The sequence below is a fragment of the Spermophilus citellus genome, assembly GCF_964194105.1.
Source record: "Spermophilus citellus genome assembly, contig: SCAFFOLD_193, whole genome shotgun sequence".
NCBI classification, from domain to species: domain Eukaryota; kingdom Metazoa; phylum Chordata; class Mammalia; order Rodentia; family Sciuridae; genus Spermophilus; species Spermophilus citellus.
This window is the reverse complement of record NW_027672747.1, coordinates 435,228-453,398: the sequence shown is the minus strand read 5'-3', so window position 1 is coordinate 453,398 and position 18,171 is coordinate 435,228.

Here is an 18,171-nt window from a genome sequence, read left to right as displayed (position 1 = left end):
TGGTAGAGAAAAAGAGCAAGCTCTTTTGAGTCTCTCGCTCTAAGGGCACTAATCCCACCTTGAGGGATCCACCCTTAAGCTTAAGCTTAGTCACCTCCCTAAGGCCCCATTTCCAAATACCTTCACATGGATGATGAGAGCTTCAAAATATGAATGTGGGAGGGATAACACAATTCAATTCATGGCAGATAGAAAGATACTTATTTATATTATCAAAAGAAACAATGGAAAGATAGACCAAAATCCAATATTTTTAATGGTTATCCATTGGGAAAAAAAGAAACAGGTGAAGTTATAGAAGCATGACTTCTGTGGATGTAACTTAAATAGGATTTGATGGGGAGGGAGGTCATAAATGTTTTATGTAATTTAAAAGATTTTTTAAGTCATAGAAAAAATCCCTTAAAATTTGAAAGTAAATCAAAATGAACGAGCCTAACTGCACATAAAATATGCAGCATAACCACATAAAGAAAACAATTACTTGAAATGCCTTTAAAATGCATTTGACTATGCATCCCAAATGGGAGATATTCTATGGATAATAAACAAGGAAAGAAATCATAAACTGCATGCGATAGTCATATTATTTGTATTGATATTTTTGTTAAATGATTATGTTTCCATCTTTAGGAATCATGATTTTTCAGCATAAAAGTGACATAAAGTTCACTTTAAAAAATAAAATAAAGAAGTTTAAGCAAAAATCCTATTATCTTAAAAATGAATTGGAAATAGCATGGTGAACTCATATTGTACATTTCTCTTTGGAAAATGCCTGTTGGGCTGGGGATGCAGCTTAGTGGTAGAGCACTTGCCTAGCATGCACAAGGTGCTGGGCTTAATCCCCAGTGCCCCCAAACAAACAAACTTGTTCCCTAGTTCTGTCTACTGAAAAGCCTAGGAGCAATGAAAACCCAGTAACAATGACCACACATTTCCAAGTTACATTCTCCAGGCCAATTTGCCAGGAAAATTGGATGATTCCAGGTTTAAGGCTAAAAATATGCATAGTCTGGGTCATCTTATTGTACCAGAAAGCAAGAGAGTGATCAAAGATGGATAAGGTCATATTAGAGTGATACAGGATGGCAAGGCCACTCTGCATAAAGTACTTGATAAGGAAAAGATGAATCAATGACTCCAAGACTCCTGGTGAGATGGGACAGACAGATGTGAGAAATGGAACATGAGGTTAATTCTATAAAATGGGCCCAAAGTGCTGACTCTCATGTACTTTCTTCCAAGAAGAAATTTACCAGCAGCCCTGCCTGGCTTAAGTGGAAGGATATGTTACATTCCTCAGCAAACTACCTATTATCTGGAGTAGAAATACAAGCCCAAAATAATGTTCATAAGAGGAACCCAACTTACCCTGAAGGGGGAGACTTTTGTTCCCCCTTTTATAAACTAGATCCCAAAATACAGGGAAATAAGGATAATTCCTCCTAACAATAAAATCTATAAGAATGTATGATAAGAATCCAATTAGAAATGGTCAGCATGGGCCAAGGTGACCTAGAGTTGCCATGGCAGTGGGGACATGAAAGTCTGATGATATCTTGGTGTCAGTCAAAAGTCAAGAGGTGGGCATGGATAGAACTCTCTGGAAATTTCTCTGGGACCCCCCCCCCATAAAACTGGAGTGCGGGAAAGGTACCCTGTTCCGCTCTAAGAGGACCCATTCTCTCCCTTGCAAGTGTCCCCTTTCCCTTGTCCTATCCCCTCAATTAATTCATTCCTGTTGTTCTGAGCAACATAGCTGATCAGCAAAAATTGGGGTGGGTGGGGTGCTGTGACCCTGAGAAGGGATAGGGAAGACTGGAGACAGTCCCAGCACCAGCAGGATAAGCCCAGCATGGAGGGTGGGATTTGAATCCAACATTTGTGGGCCCTCTCATGCACAAAGAACAGAACTCAGGTAAGAATGCAAGAATCTAAGTACTTCACAGCCACCAACAGCCTAGGCCGCCAGATACCTCTCCCAGGAGAGAGCGTCAAGAAGCCTCTGGTCTACTGCAAGGAACAGAAGTTGAAGCTGGTGACACGTATTGAGATGAACAGGCACGCATCTCACCGGGAGCTGGTGGTCGCCAAATTCAAACTGCAGGAGCACCAAGCGCCAGTGCTCAGCAGTAGCAATGACAATAGGCGCAGAGATTACCAGCGCCGCCAGGACTGCAGCTGGGAGCCCGCAGGTGCATCCGGCCACTGTCCCTACCTCTGAGGGTCCTGTACTTCCGGAGGTGTTGTGGTTCTGCACTCCTCCTCTGTCTAGCACTTGGGAATATTCCCAGCAGCAGAACCATTGCTACCAACTCGCCGTAGGTCCCCGGGGTCAGGGCGCTGCACCACGCCGCCAGCAGGGTGCTCCTTCTACTGTAGCTACTGTAGCGTGGGCTTGGACTCCTCTCTGCCCGCTCTGCCTGCGATTCACAGTAGATGCTGCCTCATTTGTCTGCCCCACCAGGACATTTAATGAACCTGGAAGGCAGTGTTCCGTGGTCGCCTTGCAGATCCTGCGGGAGCCCATGGGAACCGGGTGCACTCGTCTGCTAGGTGCGCTGGAGGGTGCCGCAAGTCACTGCTGGCTTGTCATACTCTTTCACCGCTCAAAGTGCTTCTATTTGCTGGCCAACCGGCTGGCAGTTTGCTTATTTTCCCTTGCAGACATTTGGGCCCTGCGTGAGCATTCTTGTCGATACTTGGGAGTAAGGGCGCAAGTGCTGCTCCAGGTCGCTGAGCAACCCCTGAGAGTTTAAGAGTGGGTGGATGTTGCCAGAGCTCTCCAAAGGGCTTGACTTATTCACGCTCCAACAGCATTGCTTTCCCAGAGCTCTTGGTCAGAGTCCTTTACTGTGAGACTAACCTTTGCTGATCTGCCGATTCTGTGGCTCCCTTGTGGTTTGATGTTCATTTCTCTGAAGATGGTGTGGTTGAACAGTTCTCAAGTATCTAGAGTGTTGGAGGTTTCCATGTAAAGTATCTGTATTTGTTCGTATGTTTGCCCATTTGTCTTGATTACTTGAATTGATTCTTTTATGGTGTTTGCGAATTAATATGTTGCCAACATTTTGCCACGTTTGTTGGATTTTTTTTTTTAGTAGAATTCCTTGAGTCCTTGATTTCTTGATTTTCATGTTATTTCTTAAGTTATCTATCTGGGTGATGGACCAGTTTTGGTTAGTGTGTTTATTTTTCTATTTCAATCAGTGGCCGAATGATTTGTTCAAAAATCAAATTAAGTTGTCTTTAAAATTCTAATCTAAACACAATCTAAGCCATATTTTTTAATTATTAGGCTAATAATTAATCCACAGATGTAAAATAAAATCAAGTTGATAAAGTATAAAAAGTTTATAAAAACTGACTTTCAACAAGACTGTCTGACTTGTCACAAACTGAAACAGTTTGCAAATAGCACTCGTTTAAGGTCTTGCACCAACTATTTTGAATATAGCTCAGTTTGCCTTATTTTTCCACTATAGATTTTTTTTCTTTCTTATTAAAGAAATATTTCACTATCACAGGGGCATGAAGATATTCTATTTTATTCTCTAAAATCTTTATAGTTTTACCTTCCCTAATTAGATCTTTAATGAACTTAAAATAGATTGTATGTGTGTGTAGTAGGGATTCTGATTCATTTTATTTTCTCGTGGATTTCTAATTATCAATTTATTGAGAAGTTTGTAATTTACATTGTCATAAATCAAGGATCTGTTAAAGTATGAGTCTGTTTGAAAAGCCTGTATTTTAAGCTGATAGTCTATAAGTCTGTCCTTGTTTAGGTAAATGCTCCCTTAATTACTATCGCTTTAGAATAGGTCTTAATCTTTGGTGACTTAAATACTCCCACCCTGTTCTTTTTTATTTTTAATTTTCTTGTTGCCTTTTTAAAAAAATACCTTTATTTTACTTATTTATTTTTACATGGTGCTGAGGATGGAACCCAGTGCCTCACCTGTGCTAGGCAAGCACTCTTCCACTGGGCCACAATCCCCACCTCTGTTCTTTATTTTTTATGCAGTGCAGGGATTGAACCCAGAGCCCTATACATGCTAGGCAAGTGCTCTACCACTGAGCTATCTCCCCAGCTCCCACCTTGTTCTTCTAAAGAATAATTATACAAAATTTTAAATGTGGTTGCCAAATTTCACCTAGAATCCTGTTGCAGTTTTAACTGGAATTGCATTAACTCTACAAATGTATTGGTAAGAAATGATATGCTAACATTAATGAGGCTTTCAATCCATGAGCATGGTTTATCTCTCCATTCATTTTGGTCTGTTGAATGTCTTTCCATAAAATGTTATAATCTTAAAAAAAAATACAGGAGCCAAGTTGAAGAAACTCCTACTGTCCTAAGAAGGGACCTCTTTGTATGCCAAAAAGTCAAGTAATAAAATGAAATGAAACAAAATAAATATACAAAACTCCATGAGTTCATAATTACATTTTTTAATACTTTGGTCATCATTAGGATTAAAACATCAGCTTATTACTCTGAAAATTGATAGTGGGACAAAAATCAAACATTCTTTCTGTATTTCCCTTCTAAACTACATTTCAGAGGAAACAAAGAGTAGATGAGATAAATTTTTGAAGAAGAACTTTGTAATGGAGGGAACAGGTTGATCTTCATCATAACCTACTGATCCATCTTATCATCACTTAAAGTAGAACATATAGGATGAGCCTCCCTGGTGGAAACAACAGGAAACCACAGCATCACCTACCAAGTGTTCTGGCCTTGTTCCAGAAAGTGAACTTGAACCTAATCAAATCTCTAAATTCAATCACCAGTCTATAGGAAAATACTGAGGGTAGAATAAGTTTGAAAAGCCCAGATAGCAGTCAGCCAAACTCAGGATACAGGACATTCTACAGATCCAGTGAATTAATTTCTCCCTTGAATCAATGGTTTTTATTACTACTGCTGCTAACTACTACTGCTACAACAACAACAACTAATAATAATAATAATGATAGAGCAGAGGATATTTAAGACATACCCAAACACAATGTGTGTATCTTGTTTGGATCCTGATTGAAGCAAATCAACTCTAAAAGATGTTGTAGGGAATTTGATCATGAACTTTGGACTATAGGATATGAAAGAATATGTGGTTTAATTTTGGTATATATGATAATGTGTAGTTTTTGTGTTTTAAAAATGCTCTCACAATTTGGAGATGCTCTATTAGTCAGTTTTCCATCATTGTGACAAAACACCTGAGATAATCCACTTAAAAAGAAGAAAAGGTTTAATTTGGCACATGGTTTCAGAGGTTTCAATCCACAATCACTTGGCTCTGTTGTTTTGGGCCTGTGGCAGCACAGAGGAAACCTATCCACCTTGTAGCAATTGAGCAGCAAAAAGAGACAAGAAGAAACCAGGCTTCCAATATCTCCTTCAGGGTCTCATCATCAATAACCTAACTTCCTCCCTCTAAAGGTTTCATCACCTCCCGTTGTCAATCTAAGGACCACACCATGTATTCATGGCCTTTGGGGACATTCCAGATCCTAACTACAGCTGACATATACTGTAATGTATATAGGTAAAATGACATGCTCTCTGTGATATATTTTAAGGGACTCAAGTTTGAAAAACAATAGTATGAGAAAAAAGAGAACTCAAGTTAGGATGACCATTTTGATAATTATTAAAGTTGAGGGATGAGTACATGAGATTTTTTTTATTACATTTTCCTTTTTTGTAGATGTTTAAAGTTTTACAAATTAAAAAAAAATTCCTAAATTTATTGTTTGTGAATAAAAATTCAAAACAAACTAGAACAAATCCTTCAATCTACATGAGAGTGGAAAGGTACTTTCTAGATAAGTAGTTATTATAAAATGTTAAGATACAAGTGAACACTAGGACAGAAAAGTGATTTAAAACCATGAAAATGCAATTCATCAAGTTACAAATGGCTAATAAACTTACAAAAATCAGAGAAAGTCACTAATTATTAAAGGGATCCAAGGAGTGATGAAATATTATCTTTAGAACGTTGCCGTGTAACGAGAAATACGCACTGGCCCTGCTGCCTGGATTTTAAATTGTGTGAGATTTCTGATGGAGAATCTGGCAATAGGTATGGGGGGGGATAAAAACTTTTAAAAATGTGTGCTGGGCTTCTTGGAGAAATGACTGGTTCTAGGAATGGGGCAGAAAATAGATGAGATTACCCTGAAGGATTGTGTAGTGCCAGAAAGTAAGACAGTGCTCCAAAACAAATGTATCCCACAAGGACAGGGGTGTATCAAGGGACACAGGAGCCAAGTGCAAGAAATCCCATGAAAAAAGCTGGAACAATTTAAGCAAGAAAAATAAAATAGTGTTGAGTTATAACCCAGGGTATGAAATTAATAGCCCTGAGTCTGTGTTTATATAAAAGAGCCGTTGAACAAATAAATACATCAACAGGGGAGTACAGACTAACTTCGCACGCAGGCCCCGTCTAAATGCTTCAAGTAATTCTTTCCCCCCAGGAAGATGGAGCATTACCCCAACCCCTTTAAGTGTGGGCTGCATGCCGTGACTTCCTTCCAGAGAATATGGAGGGTAACTTGAAACACCGCCTCAGCCAGGTGTTGGTCAGGGCCAACAGTGGAAAGTCATGTGGACAGTACCTTTGATGCCAGACAATGGAAATGTCACTCTAACTTTTTGGTCTTCAACTCCAAAACACACAAGCCCAGTCTAATCGTGAGAAAAACGTCAAATGAATCCCAGTGAAGGAACTTTCTATGAAATATCTGATCCCTCAATATCTTCAAGGTCACCAGCAGCAAGGAAAGTATGAGAAAAGATCACAACCTAAAGGAGACTGGGAGATATGATGATTAAATGCAATGTGGGATCCTGGATGGGATCATAAGACAGGAAAAAAAGGACATTGAGGGGAAACTAAGGAAATCTGGATGAAGTAGGGACTTCAATTAATAATAACATAGATTGTATAACTTGTGTAATAACACGAGTTTATTTGTTGTAACAAATTCTCCATACTAATGTAAGAGGTTAATAGTAAAGGAACCTGGGTGCAGGGTATGTGGGAACTCTCTGTACTGTGTTCATAATTTTTCCATTCATCTCGAACCATCCAAAAATAAAACATGTTTTGTGAAAGTGCATGCTCTTTGATCCAGAAATCCCATTTTGGGAAACTTATCCTAAGGAAATTAATAAGGATATAAACAAAGAACAAGTTATAGATGTGAAGTTTATAATAATTAAAACCAGGAACAGGCTAAGAGTCCAATAGATAAGAGCAGTGAAGGATGGTAGATTCTCACAGCTCCTAGGAGACTGTCAGACATAAGGTGCTTCAGATATCACATAGCTAATGTTGACATACTTAACTGCAAATTAGCAGGTGTGAATCTATATTTGAAAAATATCAAGCAATAAAGTAGATAAATAGAAAGATCTCAAATAATATGCAAAAGTTACCAACTAACACTATGGTCACTTGGGGCATTTTCTGATTTTTCTATAAGGAGCAAGTTGAAATTTACAGGAAAAAAAAATTGGTCTGGCCACATATAACTAAGGGGCTCAAAGCTTACATCTATTTTCATTGGTTCCTTGGAGCTTGATTATCACTTCCTGTGCCATTCTGGTTGTTAAGAACTTTTAAAATCATTTCTGTAATAAGAAAAAAAGGTTGATTATTTTAAAAAATCATTATAGCATTCATTCATTCACTCATCATAAGTGCTAATTGTTCATGATGGTAAAACTCCCTCAACATATTTAAGGTAAAATTTTATTTGCAACCATTCCATACAACTTTTCAGAAAAAAAACAGATCAGTCTCCTTTACCTCCCTGCAGGAAGCTGTATTCTTATATCATTAAGCAACTGATCACTCTTAGTCACTAGGCTTAACAATGGCAGTTGCCATTTATTGAGCCTTTACTTTATGACCAAGGCACTTCCTGGAAAAATATTTTGCAATAGAAAAAAAGTGGCAGGGTTATTCTTGTAATGGAATTCTGATTATTGTCCAGAGGACCCTCTAAGAATTGTCTTTGACTATCTTTTCTTTCTTTTACTTTTTTCCTTTTCTTTCTTTCTTTTTTTTTTGGTACTGGGGATTGAACCCAGGAGCACTGAGTGACACCCCCATCCCTTTTTTGATATTTTATTTACAAACAAGTCCTCACTAAGTTACTTAGAACCTAAGTTGCAGAGGCTGGCTTTGAACCCACCATCCTCTTGTCTCAGTCTCCTGAGCCACTGGGATTCCAGGAGTGTGCCACTGGACCCTGCACCTTTGACTGTTCAGTTGTGCTACCTGGCAACTCCGTAGATATAGAAATTAACTTATGAACGACAATGCAGATGTGTTCTGTCAACTTAACACAAAGGGTATCCACAGTGATGCAAATGGATTTTGTCCAGTGGAGCATGTAAATATAAATATGTGAACTGGCCCCTTGCTAAATAAAAGTTAATTACAATCTTTAACATTCATTCATTTGTATTTACATGAGAGTCAGGATTCTACCTTTCTAAAAATGACCCTTCAGCTCACTTCTCTCTAATCTTCAGTGAACTTGCGTTGTTTTATTTCTGGTTTATGCATGACGGATAAGTGATTCTCCCTTCTTGGCAACAATGGTTGGGAATTTGACTCTATAATCTGACCATTGAGTAATGTCTTCAGATGGATTATAAGGATCTAGTCCCTCTTGGGTGAGAAACAACAGAAAATTCATTATTTTGTCTTTTCTTGCTTTATTTATTTTGTGCTCAAGTAGATTAAGAATTTAGTGTCCAATTGGAAAGAACACTCTGAACCTGTGACAGAAAAGTTTGTGTTTCTGTGTTTAGTTTTGGCTGAAGTTGCAGAACTAAAGCCAAAAATCTCCTATGTGCCTGTGATCCAAATATCTGTGAGTCTATAACGAGGAACTTGACCACTCGATGTATGAGTGGAAAATATTTTAATAAATCAGATTATTATGTTTCCTAAATCAAAGTTACTCTGTTCTGTTTAGTTTATAGGAAAAAGATTCTTTTTATTTTTAGTTGTAGTTGGACACAATATTTTATTTATTTATTTTATGTGGTGCTGAGGATTGAACCTAGGGCCTCACACATGCTTGGTGAGCCATAATCCCAGCCCAGGAAAAAGATTCTTATATAAATCAAATAGTCCTGACTTCTAATACTTTCAGTGTGCTAGACTTCGAAAAAAATAGTCATACAGAATCAGTGAAGAAATATTTAATAAATCCAAGTTCACATAATCAAGACAGATCTCTAGCAAATTGGATTCACTTAATAATTTTGGTTTTAAAAACAAAGATATGTGGGGCTCATGGTAGAATGTATGCTTAGAATTCATGAGGTACTGTGTTCAAACCCCAACACTAAAAAGAAAAATAATAAAAAGCTACACAGAGTTCAAGATGATGGGTATGCCAATCATCTTAATCTGATCATTAAACATTGTATAAATGTACTGAAACTTCACATCATACCAAAAATTATGTGTCAGTTGAAAATTTAAATATATTAAAATGAATAAAGAAGAAAGAAAATAGCTTATAAGTCTTTAAAAAACAAGTAAACCTTCTCTTTATTAGTATCAAGTATAATAAAAGTAATAAAATTAAGTATAATAAAAGTATTTGGTTTGAACCTTTATGAAAGATAACACTTAATCTGAACTTAATCTGAAATAATATACTGACCAAGAAGTTAGCATTACTCTTATGTAATGTTACATTTATGATCATTTTAAATCAGTGTTTACTTTTTTATTTATTTATTTTTTAGTTTTAAGTGGACACAATATCTTTATTTTACATTTATGTGGTGCTGAGGATCGAACCCAGTGCCTCGTCCATGCTAGGTGACCACTACACCACTGAGCCACAGCCACAGCCCACAATGTTTACTTTAAATGGAATTATTATTCAGACAAACTTACAAACCTGTTTTATAGTATATCAGATTCAACAAATTTTCAAGATCTTTAGGTTACTTAAAACCTTGAACGGATATGAAGCTAATTAATGGATAATCAGTGGATATCTAGGTAAATTTCTAAATAAGATACAATCAGATTACTAGCGTTATTTTAAGCATATATAGTTTGGATAAGCAGCAAAACTATATATACTTCAGATAACCATCATATAGGTAAAATGGAGACAAAGAAAGACAACCACAGGCACATAGGAGATTTTTGGCTTTAGTTCTTCAACTATATATTTTCATCTTTGAGTCATGTTGACAAAGGTATTTGCATTTGGTGCTATTAGAAGTGACAGGTGTGTGTGCCTGGGGAATGAACGTGTATGTTAGTGCACTCTAGAGTCTACAGAAATACTTGGTAGGCAGGTCCCAATTTTCTACCCACTTTCCCAGTTTTTTTCTGTGAAAGAGAAAGTTGGTGACTTCAGATAATCATCATATAGGTGAAATGGAGACAAAAAATACAACCATGTACAGGGTTTTGTTCTCTAAGGCAAGAGTAGTTTAATTCTAGAATATAAGATAATTTGGTGAAGAAGGAGGAAAAAGAAAGGAAAAGTGAATTTTATTTACCTTGGTTTATAACATCTCGGTCTGAAAAGAAATCATGAAATATATTAAAATTGGGGCAAAGTTCACTCACTTTGAAGGGTTTGCTGCTTGACTTACTGATTACTGATTATAGTACAAAAGGTTGTTCTTTACTCTCCATGAAGTTTGCCCAGACAGCAGAGTCCGCGTCTTATCAAGAGATTTCTGTGTTTTTTGTTATAGTTTAGATATAAAGTGTCCCCAAAATCTCATGTGTGAGACAATACAAGAAAGTTTAGAGGTGAAATGATCAGGTTACGACAGTCTTAACCTAATCAGTGCATTAATCTGCTGATAAGAATTAACTGAATCTAATATAGGCAGGTAGGGTGTGGCTGGAGGAGGTGGGTCATTGGGGGTGTGTCTTTAGGGTATATATTTTGTCTGCAGTGAGTGTTCTGCTTCACCTCAAACCCAGAGGAATCGAGTCGTCTGTCTATGGATTGAGACCCGTAAAATGTCATTTATAGAAATATTTCATTCATCACATGCTTTCTGAAACTGTGAGCCCCCAAATAAACTTTCTCTTCTCTAAAATTGTTCTTGTCAGGTCTTTTGGTCACAGCAGGAAAAAATCTGACTAAAACAGCTTTACTCTGATTTTATTAACTCTTTGATTACTAAAACATACACACACACACACACACACACACACACACATACATACATGTGCTTGTGAAAGTAAAGTTCTTGAAAATTATGCTGCCATCTGTGTTCCCTTTAGAACCTGTTATTGTCACTAAAGGATGAGCAAGCCTTGTTTCTGGGCACCCATGAACTAAATGCTCATATCTCTAATAATTCTTATTAGATAATTCATATCTCTAATAATTCTTCCTGAGCTCAGATCTTGAATCTAGAAATACTAAAATAAATTCAATGAAAACATTCTAAGAAACTTCCTAGAAGGCCCCTGAAAATTCATAAAGATTTGCTCTTTCCGCTAATAAAACAAGAGCAAGAATGATGCTAGAGTACTTATGTTATTCCTTAATCAGGGCTGCGTGGGAAGAATTGTCACATCCGAAGAAACACTCAGCCTCCCCTAGGTTAAGTTTGTATCCGTAAATTGTCATTTTTTAAAAATTGTTTTTTAGTTGTAGATGAACACAGTATCTTTATTTTATTTATTTGTTTTTATGTGGTGCTGAGGATCGAACCCAATGCCTCACACGTGCAAGGCAAACACTCTGCCAACTGAGCTACAACCCCAGCCTAAGCTATAACCCCAGCCCATAAAATGTCATTTATAGAAATATTTCATTCATCACATGCTTTCTGGGAAGGCCTGCAGCTTGTCAGTGCCCTTACCTGTAAGCTGTTTTACCCTGATGGAAACATTGATCAGAACTCATAGAAAATTCCCGATAGAGATTTCACTCTCCTGCATTTGTGGGTTACTGGTTGCTGTTGTAAATTAACCACTATTCTTATAATCTACAAGTCAACTTTTGTTTGCTCTGTCATGCATCTTTGAGCTCTGCCATCAGATACTGACCAGATGCCCTATCTTCAGCAAACAAGGGTGGCCAGAGTACACCTGCAAAAGGGGCTTGGGTAAATCATCTCATGCAGACAGACCACTGGGCTGACCTCACTCAGGCCACTTTCACACAGGTGGAGCCAGGATTCCAGGTCCTCTCGGTTCAGAGCAGCAGCTTCCTGAGGGCAGCCTTTTGCCCAGGATCCAGGGCTGGGGATGTAGTTCAATGGCAGAGCAATTGCCTAGCATGTGGAAGGACCTAGTGTTATGGGCAAGGTTACATGGGCAATGACCAAACAGACTCCATTTTACCCTGAGACTCCATATCATGTAAGAAATGCTTCTGCCCTGGGAAAGTCCTGCCTTTGTACCCATTAATAGTTACCTAGCATAGCATACTTGGCAACACAAAATAGCAATTCTTATACAATGTAAAATTGTTCCCTTTGGTTTCCATTTTTCTTGGGCAATGTACTTGGTCAGAGATTGATTGTCCAGACATTAGTAACCATTCTCTAACTTGTACTGAACTAGGGTCATTTTGACCCCCTTCCCTTCTGCTTGCTTGCTACTATGCCAACCTGGAAAGTCCTGCAGAAAATACCAGTGTACCCATTGCATTGTCTCCCTGAATGCTCAGTTCAACTTCTGCACCTGCTTGCTTGCAGCTATGTCAACCCAGATGTGGTTTTTGCTTTTAAATATCCTAAAATACTCAAGCTCTGGCATATTCCTTGCAGAGATGGTTGTGGGTCCTGTGGGGAGCAGTCATTGGCTAGCCAGATAAATAAAGACTCTTCCATTTGGACAAAACTGGACTTGGTGTGTTTTCTGAGCAACCTGCCCTGCAACACTGGGTTCAATCCCCAGTGCCACAAAAAAAAAATGATATCTGATTCTTACTGACCTCCCAGAATTCAAAAACTCACTTAGTCTCCTTAACTTTTTCATGGAAATATAGTTACTTTCATAGATTCAATAAGAAATTACCCTTTTCACCAGTACATAATTGCACGTCACCTAAGGGCCATATTTGGTATGTCATATTGGGAAGGATTCTCATCGTAAAGTGGTATGATGAGCCACTTTATAGACTGAATCAATGCCACAAAACCCTCTCGAGCCGCTGGAATTACAGGTGTGCACCATGGCAAGAGGAAGTGCCTATAATCCCTGCCATCCTGTGGGACCTGACACTGTCTCTACAGGATGTCATGATGGCTCCTGTCCCCAGGGAATCAGACAATGCCCAGAGGTTGAGGCAGGAGGATCAAAGTCAGCCTCAGCAAAAGCGAGGCACTAAGCAACTCAGTGAGACCCTGTCTCTAAATAAAATACAAAATAGGGCTGGGGATGGGGCTCAGTGGTCGAGTGCTCCTGAGTTCAATCCCCAGTACCAAAAAAGAAATGGCATTGTAAGATTTCTTAATGAACCCAGCAACTCTGTGAGTTATAGGAAATGAAACTGCAGCTCAAGACAATGTCACATCATAAAGTTTAGATGCTTCTCACTCCAGAGCCCAGCTGTGAGCCACCTCTACATTTATTTCCAAGTGCCTGAGTACAACCCAAACACCTGCCTTGTCATTGGCCCTGGGTCCTTGCACCTTCCAGGATCATGTTCTTCTTTGTTCCCAAGTAAAAAGGTCCCATTCATACAACAAAATCCTCATAATGTGAAGATTTCACTTCCCGCCTCCCTATCTCGGAAGAGATTTGCCAAGCAAGTGGCTGGGAGATGGTGGTGTGACATTTGCTCCCAGCAAATGCTCTCCTCTCTGCAAATCAGCCCTTCCCTGCTTTGTGTCAGCTCCAACATGGAGTCAGTCCCTTGTCCCCATCTCCTTAACACAACATTGATACACTCAAGATTTATAGTGGACGATGGAATTTTTCAACCCAGCACAGAACGGAACCAGCTTCAAACTGAGCATCAGTCCTCAGCCCCCTTTGCTGCCAGGATACATCATTCCCGCAGCCAGGCCCCCCAGGCACATCCTTCAGCCTTCATCCTGGACCCCCATCTTTCCCTCCAGATTCTCCTCTTGATTCTCCCACCTCCCCATTTTGGGGGATCCCCATACCCACTCCCTATCTGTCCCCCATAGACAGAAGCACAATTACCATTTCTTTTTCATACAGACTGACTGGTCCTTTGACTTCCCCCACCCAGGCCAGGGTTGCAGGGCCAGGGGCACCAAACATGCTCTTTAAGGGTAGGTTTTGTTTTTGTTTTTTTTTTCCAGCAGATGATATTTCATTTCCATTAAAGGAATTTTTTTTTGGCTTCCTCCTAATCAAATCCATCCCAACTTCAAATGCTAAACAACTTTCAACTAAAAATTATTTTCTTTCTATGACCCCAAAATTGAGTTTCCTGACAGAAGATAACAATTTCTCAGCATGGATGACATCCAAACAGCACTGCTGCCACACACACGCCTGGAGATGTGTCCTAGACAAGAAATTCTAGAATGTGCTGAACAATTGCAGCCTTTTGTTAGAATAAGGATACACACACACACACACACACACACACACACACACACCCTTATTTTGAAAGATCAACGTTCACTAGGATGGATGTTTATCATGGGCTTAAAAAATTGTGGCTACACATCTTAAAATGTTTTTTTTTTAATATTTATTTTTTAGTTCTCGGCGGACACAACATCTTTGTTGGTATGTGGTGCTGAGGATCGAACCCGGGTCGCACGCATGCCAGGTGAGCGCGCTACCGCTTGAGCCACATCCCCAGCCCTTAAAATGTTAATCTGTGCTGCCAGATCTCATGGTCTCTCAAAATACTTGTTAGCTTGGGAAATGAAATTGACCAGATTATATGATTATCTTGTGTGCTTCTATGAGAATGTAACAACGAATTCTACTGTTACATACAATTGTGATGCACTGATAAAAATATACGCATAAACAAGATTTTAAAATAACTTTTGTAAACAAAATAGAGAAAGATTGCATGTAGGAAAATAGTGGGGGCTTGGGGGACCAAAATTGGGGAAAACTAACATTCCAAAAAAATATCTGAGTTTATGGTGATGGGCCCCAGGGCTCTGCAGGCAGAATTTAGCAATTTCATTATAACACATCTTGTCATCCAAACTCCCTACTTAAAGATGTGGAAATTTGGGTTTGAGGGCTTTAATAGGTTTCTGGGTTCACATGGTGGGTTCTGAGTACTGCAAGGGCTCATTCCCTGCGCTTGGCCCAGTCTGGATGGCAGATGCAGCCCCTGGTAGGACACAGGTTGAGACTGAGATGTCGATATCAAATCTAACCAGGTAAGTCATGACCAAGGGAGATGCCAGAGCCTTGCCTTGAGTTTTTATAAATCTACCGGCAAAAGTGAAAAATGGTTTTGGGGTGGGGTGAGGGGATTATGAGTCGTTTTTCCAGGTTTTAGTGTGCAGTGCCCTGTGGCTTCTACAGAAAGTGGAGGGTGAGCCTATGGCAGGGACCCATCCGAGCAAAGCCCAGCATTTATTTGCCCACTGAGACCCTGGCCAGGGGCCGGGGGCTGCACAGGGAGTCAGCATCCAGGCAGGAGGGGCAGGAGGCTCAAACATGGTGCATACAGAGCGTAAATGCCTCCTGGACAGGTGAGCACTGAAGAGAAAGCCATTCCCCACAGGGACCCTGTGTCCTACAAGGAAGTAGGAGTCACCTGGGAGAGAGAGAGAGAACATCCCTGAGGCCTGCTCAGCCACAGCATAGGAGAGAAAAGTTACAGTGGGAAGAGGCATGAGGCTCAGCAGTGTTACTGGGACAGGCCATGCCAGGCAGAGGGGGGCATAAAATGTGTGCCTAGGGGCCAGAGCAGGAAGGATTCAGCTAAGGGGTCTGGACTTGTGTGGGAAATGGGGACTATTGAAGGGTTCAAACCCAGGCATGCTAAGGTCAGAAATAAGTTTCAGAGGAACCACCCTGGCAGCAGGACCCCAGTGGGTGCACAGGAAATGGATGGCAAGGCTGGGTCCGGGTGGTGAGGCAGATCCAGAATTCTCTAAGAACTCAAATCAGAGGACATGAGGAAAGGACAAGGGAGGATTCAGGAAGGCCTCAAGTAACAGATTGTTTGTTTGTTTCACACAAATATGTCAGAAGGACAGACGACCAGGTTGGACTAGACGTTCACCTTTGCCCTCTGCCATCTTCAGTGAGTTGTTTTTATGGCCATCTGCAGAGGCATGTGCCTACATCCCAAAATGGATGCTGCACCTCCAGCCCTCTATCCAGCCAGGAAAAGGAGGTAAAAGCCATTCTCTTAGAAAAGTTTTGACTTTTTACTAGGGAAAGGATGTCAATCATCTCATTGGCCCGATTATAAAGCTACTGATAGCTGCAAGGAAATCTAGAATAACGAGGTTTTAGGGAAGTATATTGGTTCCTTAGACAACATCATAGTTCAGTTAGGAAGGTGGAGGGAATGAGTACTGGCTGAGCACTGAGCAGCATCTGCCCCAAGAGCAGAGGAATGATACAGGTTTAACAGACCTAAAGTTTGAGGTACCCATGGCATGAGGGAAGATGCCCATCACTGAAGATGGGTAGAAACAACGCTCTGTCTCCCCAAAGCCAAGTCCACAAGTGGGGCTGCCCTGAGCTCCAAGCTCCCAGCTCATGGCCAGCCAGCAGCCCCCAGGTGATGTGAGCAAATCCAACATATTTCCAACTTTCAGACAGGCCTGAGAAGAAGTAGGATATGCTCAAATAAAAATGGGACCCATGATGGGCACTGTGGTGGGGCCCTGTACTCACAGCCACCTGGGAAGCTAAGGCAGAGGGATGGCAAGCTTGAGGCTAGCCTAGGCAACATAGGAGACCCTGTATCAAAATAGAAAATTTAAAAGGACTGGGATATTGTTTAGTGGTAGAGCACCTCTGGGTTCAATCCCCAGTGCTGGGTCGAGGGGAGAAGAGCAGGGGGTAGATACAAGTAGGAAAGCCAGTCTGGGCAAGAAAAACATCTGCAACCCAGCTTCCCAAGATGGGATCACATGCCTCGGGGCCCCACCCAGCAGCGTCTTCAGCCACACCCACCCAGGAGCCCAAATGCAGCAGGAAGGCTCCCCTCCCAGGCCCCATGGCCTCCTAGGGGCCGATCAAATGGTTTCACCTGTTTCAGGGGAAAGTATGCAGGAACCCTGGCTCTGGCTCAGCAACCCCAATCCTCCCTCAGCCCCTCTCTCCTCTACCTCCTCAGCTGACTGAGGAAGACTCAGGTCTTTTAAAGGCCCCCAACCATCTCCACAGGCCCTAGAGAGCCAGGGTCAACCTGACCCCCAACCTCAGAATGAGGCTATCAACACCCAGTGCCTCCAAAGTCAGTCCCCAGCTTTGGCCTGAAAGAAACCAGGCAGCAGAGGTCAGGTAAGAAATTGGGCAGCGAGCCACACCAAGCCAGAGCTTCCCACATCTTAGGCACTCGATACATGTGGGTTGAAGATGATGAAATCAGGATGCAGCCCAGGAAAAATAGGGCAGCTGCCCAGAGAGAAACCCAACCTCCTAGGTCAAGCCTGTCATCTGCCTCCATAACAACACACACACACACACACACACACACACACACACACACACACACACACAATGAAGGGTTCTGGAGTCTTGTCCAGGCTTCATCTACACTGACCTGAAAAATAACAGGTTTCACTGGACAGAAAATCACGTGGCCCACCTCTCACAGGGCACTGTCTCCAGTGGTCTCAGTCACACCAGCCCATTCTAAGGACAGGACACTGAGAAAAGGGAAGTATCTCTCGCCAGGGTGGTGGGGTAACCCAGGAGTTTTGTACAAAGAGCCTCCTCCAGGAAGCCCCCCAGGAACCCTGTGATGCTGAGCAGCTGTCCTCAAGAAACCTCCAGAAGGCCAACCCTCCAGGACCCTGATCTACTTCCAGGTCTCAGCATCCCAGTCAGACTAGGGAGCCTTCTCCACGCCCCCTCCCATCACCTCAGTCCTGGGCTAGCTGTGGCAGGGCCCAGCCAATGCAGCCCCAGAGAGTGACCAGGTTAAGGACCCAGTAGCTTGAGTCAGGTGAGATCCAGCTAGGCCACTAGCCAGCTCTGGCACCCA